Below are 4,893 nucleotides of genomic sequence, written 5' to 3' on the forward strand. Positions count from 1 at the left end.
GGGGAGGGGGAGGGATTCTGGAAGTCAGGGCAGCCAAGAGCGAGGAGCATAGGGTGCGGGAGATTAGTTGTGCGGGCAGTGCGGGTGCGGCTTGGGGGCAGCTGGTGAGTATTGCGTGGGAGATCTTGGTTTGGAGTTTTCTACAGTCTTGCAGTCTTGCCCCTGTTGGGTAGACTCACACTACTCGCCTTTGTACTAGAAACGGTGTCTCCTGGGGCAAAAGGAAGGAGCCAGGATGGCATGGGCTCTGAAGCTGCCTCTGACGGATGAGGTGACTGAATCCCGGCTGTGCAGGACTCTGATGCTAGATTATCCGGGATCGGCCACAACTGCGTGCTGGTGCCTGTAGCATGAGTGATGTCCTAGCATTGCCCATTTTTAAGCAAGAAGAGTCAAGTTTGCCTCCAGACAATGAGAATAAAATCCTCCCTTTTCAATATGTGCTTTGTGCTGCCACCTCTCCAGCAGTGAAACTCCATGATGAAACCCTGACATATCTCAATCAAGGCCAGTCTTATGAAATCCGAATACTAGACAACAGGAAACTTGGAGAACTACCAGAAATTAATGGCAAATTGGTGAAGAGTGTATTCCATGTTGTGTTCCATGACAGACGGCTACAATACACTGAACATCAGCAGCTGGAAGGCTGGAGGTGGAACCCACCCGGAGATAGCATTCTTGATATCCCAATGTCTCTGGGTATAATCGATCCTAGGGCTAATCCAAACCAACTAAATACAGTGGAGTTCCTGTGGGACCCTGCAAGGAGGACATCTGTGTTTATTCAGGTGCATTGTATTAGCACAGAGTTCACTAGGAGGAAACATGGTGGAGAGAAGGGAGTGCCATTTCGAGTACAAATTGATACCTTCAAGGAGAATAAGAATGGGGAATATACTGAGCACTTACACCCAGCCAGCTGCCAGATCGAAGTCTTCAAGCCCAAAGGTGCAGATAGAAAACAAAAAACAGACAGGGAGAAAATGGAGAAACGAACGCCTCATGAGAAGGAGAAGTATCAACCTTCCTATGAGACAACTATACTCACAGAGTGTTCTCCATGGCCTGAGATCACGTATGTCAATAATTCCGCATCACCTGGCTTCTACAGTTCCCATAGCAGTCTTTCTCTTGGGGAAGGAAATGGTTCACCAAATCACCAGCCAGTGGCCCCTCCAGTCACAGGTAACCTCCTGCCAACAACCACACCTCAGGAGGTTCTGCAGTGGTTGCATCAAAACCGTTTTTCCACATTCACGAGGCTTTTTACAAACTTTTCAGGGGCAGATTTGTTGAAACTAACTAGAGATGATGTGATTCAAATCTGTGGCCCTGCAGATGGAATCAGACTTTTTAATGCATTAAAAGGCCTGATGTGAGCCCAAGTCTAACCATTTATGTTTGTCAGGAACCCTTGCAGCTGGGGGAGCAGCAACAACAGCAGGAGAAGCATGAGGATGGAGACCCAAATACTTTCTTCGTTTACCATACCATCTACCTAGAAGAACTGACAGATGTTGAACTGACAGAAAAAAATGGCTCAGCTTTTCAGCGTTTCCCCTTGCCAGATCAGCCAGGTCCACAAGCAGGGGCCCACAGGAATCCATGTGCTCATTAGTGATGAGATGATACAGAGCTTTCAGGAAGAAGCCTGTTTTATTCTGGACACAATGAAAGCAGAAACCAATGATCGCTATCATATCGTACTGAAGTAGGTGTGGGACATTCCATCCTCAGTGGCTGCTGCTTCTTTCACCTACTGGAAACTCCCCTCTTGAAGGGGGTCTCAAATGGAGCTTTGAAGGGCTGCAGGAACCTGACCCATCTGACTGTGTGTGGGCGGGTCCAGGCCTTGGAGGCAGAATCCCAGGCATCTGTGTTGGCCAAAGCTTTTAGGGCACCCACAGATTACTGCCCAACATGCATTTCTGCAACTATTTCTTTTTTAAAATTTCTGGACCCTATTGTTGATGAATATCAATAGAAACTCCACATCATTTAAGGTGTGTGTAGGGCATAATGATGATGAGAATTGTGTGATATTTAATGGAAAGATGTTAAATTTTGTGATATGGAGCCATGTAATTTTTTTCTAACATAAAAGCAAATATCTATATTCATAAGACTAGATCCTCAATCTTTTTTGCCTCTGAAAACCTCATCAAAGAGAAATACAGAGAAATAAGAAAATTCTTCTTTTGATTCCCCTGTAATTCTATGACTAAGAGTAACTTTAGCTAACATTTTTTGCACATTTAGTTGTGCCAGGCAATGTGATAAATTCTTTAAATGGATTATCTTGTTTAAATCCTCTTAATAGCCCTATGTGAAGTGGGTAATAATGATCCCTAATTGAAGATGAGGAAATGAGACATAGAGTGGCTGAGGAGCTTGCTGAGTAACAGGCAGCTAGCAGCTCGTGACACTGAAATGCAAACCCAGGCAGTCTGGCTCTTATTAACTGCCATTCATGACTGCCACCCTTGCGGTCCTCTGTGCTTGCCATCATTTCTTACTGTGGCTCTTCTGGTGAATTGGGTATAACACTGAGCGAGAACGGAGGAATTAACACCAAAAGGGACAAACCACACCTAAATAATGATGAACAAATCAAGACCTACAAAAAATGAAAACATAGACGCTTTCAAAGCATCGTCAGTTATCAGATTCACAGAATTTGAGGTGGTGAAAACTAGGGATTATCTATAACTCCCCAAGTTCACTGTTCTTGAATGACCTTCTCAAACTATTGATTAATGAGTTAGACTAACCTCTGCTTTCTCTTTCCCCTCTCTGCATCTTCTCTTGGTCTAGAAATTTCTTTTACTCATGTAGCGTTCATTTATATAAGCTTTACAAGAAATTCATTCCCATCCTGTTTGCATTCTTACCATATACTTTAGTTCTTCCTGATTATGATTGTGTGCTCTTGTGTGTGTGCATGTGTAAGACTATGGGTCTTTTTTCACATGTCAATTTTATCCAGAAATCCCTCTACACGTTATGCTGAGGTGAAAAATGATAATGTTCAAAAGATTCTGTATTGGATTTGGACCTGTGTGTGTGTGTATGTGTATTTTTAAAGCATTTGATAAAGTTTAAATGTTTTTATACAGAAATTTTCGTTCGTTAAAATCAACCTTCAAAAAAACAAAGTAGATAAAAATTTTTTTTAAATATGCGATTCCACAGCAGATGAATCTGTTTCAAATCCTGCTCCTCCTATTACTAATTGTGTGACCTGATGTAATTTTTTTAACTCCTCTGCAAGATACAGAACGCTCTGAAAAATATGACCCTTTTATAATAGATTTCAAAATATGGAAATAAAAATACACCCTGTTAGACCCTGTTGACTCTGTGATGAACATGCTAACCCTTTCTTTAAAAAAATGCCTCTTCTCTTAGAGCCAGGACCTCTCACAGCCACTGCCAGTCAGGCAGCAGTGGTGAGGTTTCTGTAAAGAATGTCCATTGGCACTTTCTGGTAAGGCCAGGAAAGGGCTGGCACGAAGCATCTTAGAGTCTATGAAATATTCTAAATTCGTCACTAAGTGTATATATATATTTATTCTAAAAAGAATCAAAGATACATTACCTCCAGGAGAGGAAAATGGGAAAGGAGGCTTTCACTTCCCATTCCCTTCCACCATGCACGGTTGACTTCTTCAACCTGTGAAATGCATTCAATCGTAAAGGAGCCATTTGGGGCTTATTTTCTCCTTTGTACTTCTGTGGCTCTAAAAAGGCTTAAGCAATCTTAATTTATTTTAAGTAGAAGAATAAGTGAAGTAAATAATGAAGTGAATTATCTTAATTTTTGATATTTCTGTCTCTCAGCTTCTTTGCATTTGAGAACTTGGGGAAAGTTTCTAAGGATCTGAAGAGAGACAAAAACTCATGACAGTGTAGTGCAAGGAGCACTGGTCCAGAGATGGGAGACAGGAATGGACAGCACCCCAAATCAGCAAAGCTGCAGAGAGATGATTACATTCATATACTGCTGGTGGCTACCAAATTTTGAACTACCCTTTTGGAAAACCATGTGTTAAAATGTAACAATTAAATATTCATGTCTTTGACCCATAGACTTCACTACAGGGTTTTTATTGTGAAGAAACTTTCTATAATACTTTAAAAATTCCGGGCATAAAAATATTCCCATAATTTCTTTTAATAACAAAAATAATTGGCAATACCTCAAATTTACATCAATAGGTTAATATTTAAGTAAGATATGATACATCCAGTGAATAGAAATGAATCTGTAATAACATTATTAAAAACTTTATTAAAAATATTATAACCAGATTAAATTTTACAAAGCAAGATATAAAGTTGCATATATAGTACAATTTGATCAAAGAAGCAACACTTTTTTATGCAGAACATTTAATGTTGCCAGGGCTTCCCTGGTGACGCAGTGGTTGAGAGTCTGCCTGCCGATGCAGGGGACACGGGTTCGTGCCCTGGTCCGGGAAGATCCCACATGCCGTGGAGCGGCTGGGCCTGTGAGCCATGGCCTCTGAGCCTGCGCGTCCCGAGCCTGTGCTCTGCAACAGGAGAGGCCACAATAGTGAGAGGCCCGCATACCACATAAAAAAAAAAAAAAAAGAAAAAGAAACAGCCAAATAAACTTAAACAGGGAAAATATATGGAATAAGAAAGACAAACACCCTAAATCTAGCATTTATTCATTCACTTATCCAACCACTGTGGATTATGCGCTTTCTTTGTGCTTCATGCTGTGTTTTGAACTGAAGTACAGTGGTGAGGAAAACACGCATGGTCCTCGCCCTGAAGAGGCTTATGACCTAGTAACATACAGATCATCCATTTTCCTATGGAGTTAGCAGAACAAAGGCATCAAAGTAAAACCAAGAGATAATG

At 41.4% G+C, this 4,893-nt stretch overlaps 1 pseudogene across 1 annotated transcript; it reads left to right on the top strand.

The window, feature by feature from the left end:
- Nucleotides 1–235: 235 nt before the first annotated feature.
- LOC309963183 (alpha-globin transcription factor CP2-like) lies at nucleotides 236–1,718 on the top strand (annotated as a pseudogene). Its single transcript has one exon. The product of its transcript is annotated as an alpha-globin transcription factor CP2-like (transcript).
- The last annotated feature ends 3,175 nt before the right edge of the window (nucleotides 1,719–4,893 follow it).

This window comes from Leucopleurus acutus, assembly GCF_964270905.1.
Source record: "Leucopleurus acutus genome assembly, chromosome: 6".
NCBI classification, from domain to species: domain Eukaryota; kingdom Metazoa; phylum Chordata; class Mammalia; order Artiodactyla; family Delphinidae; genus Leucopleurus; species Leucopleurus acutus.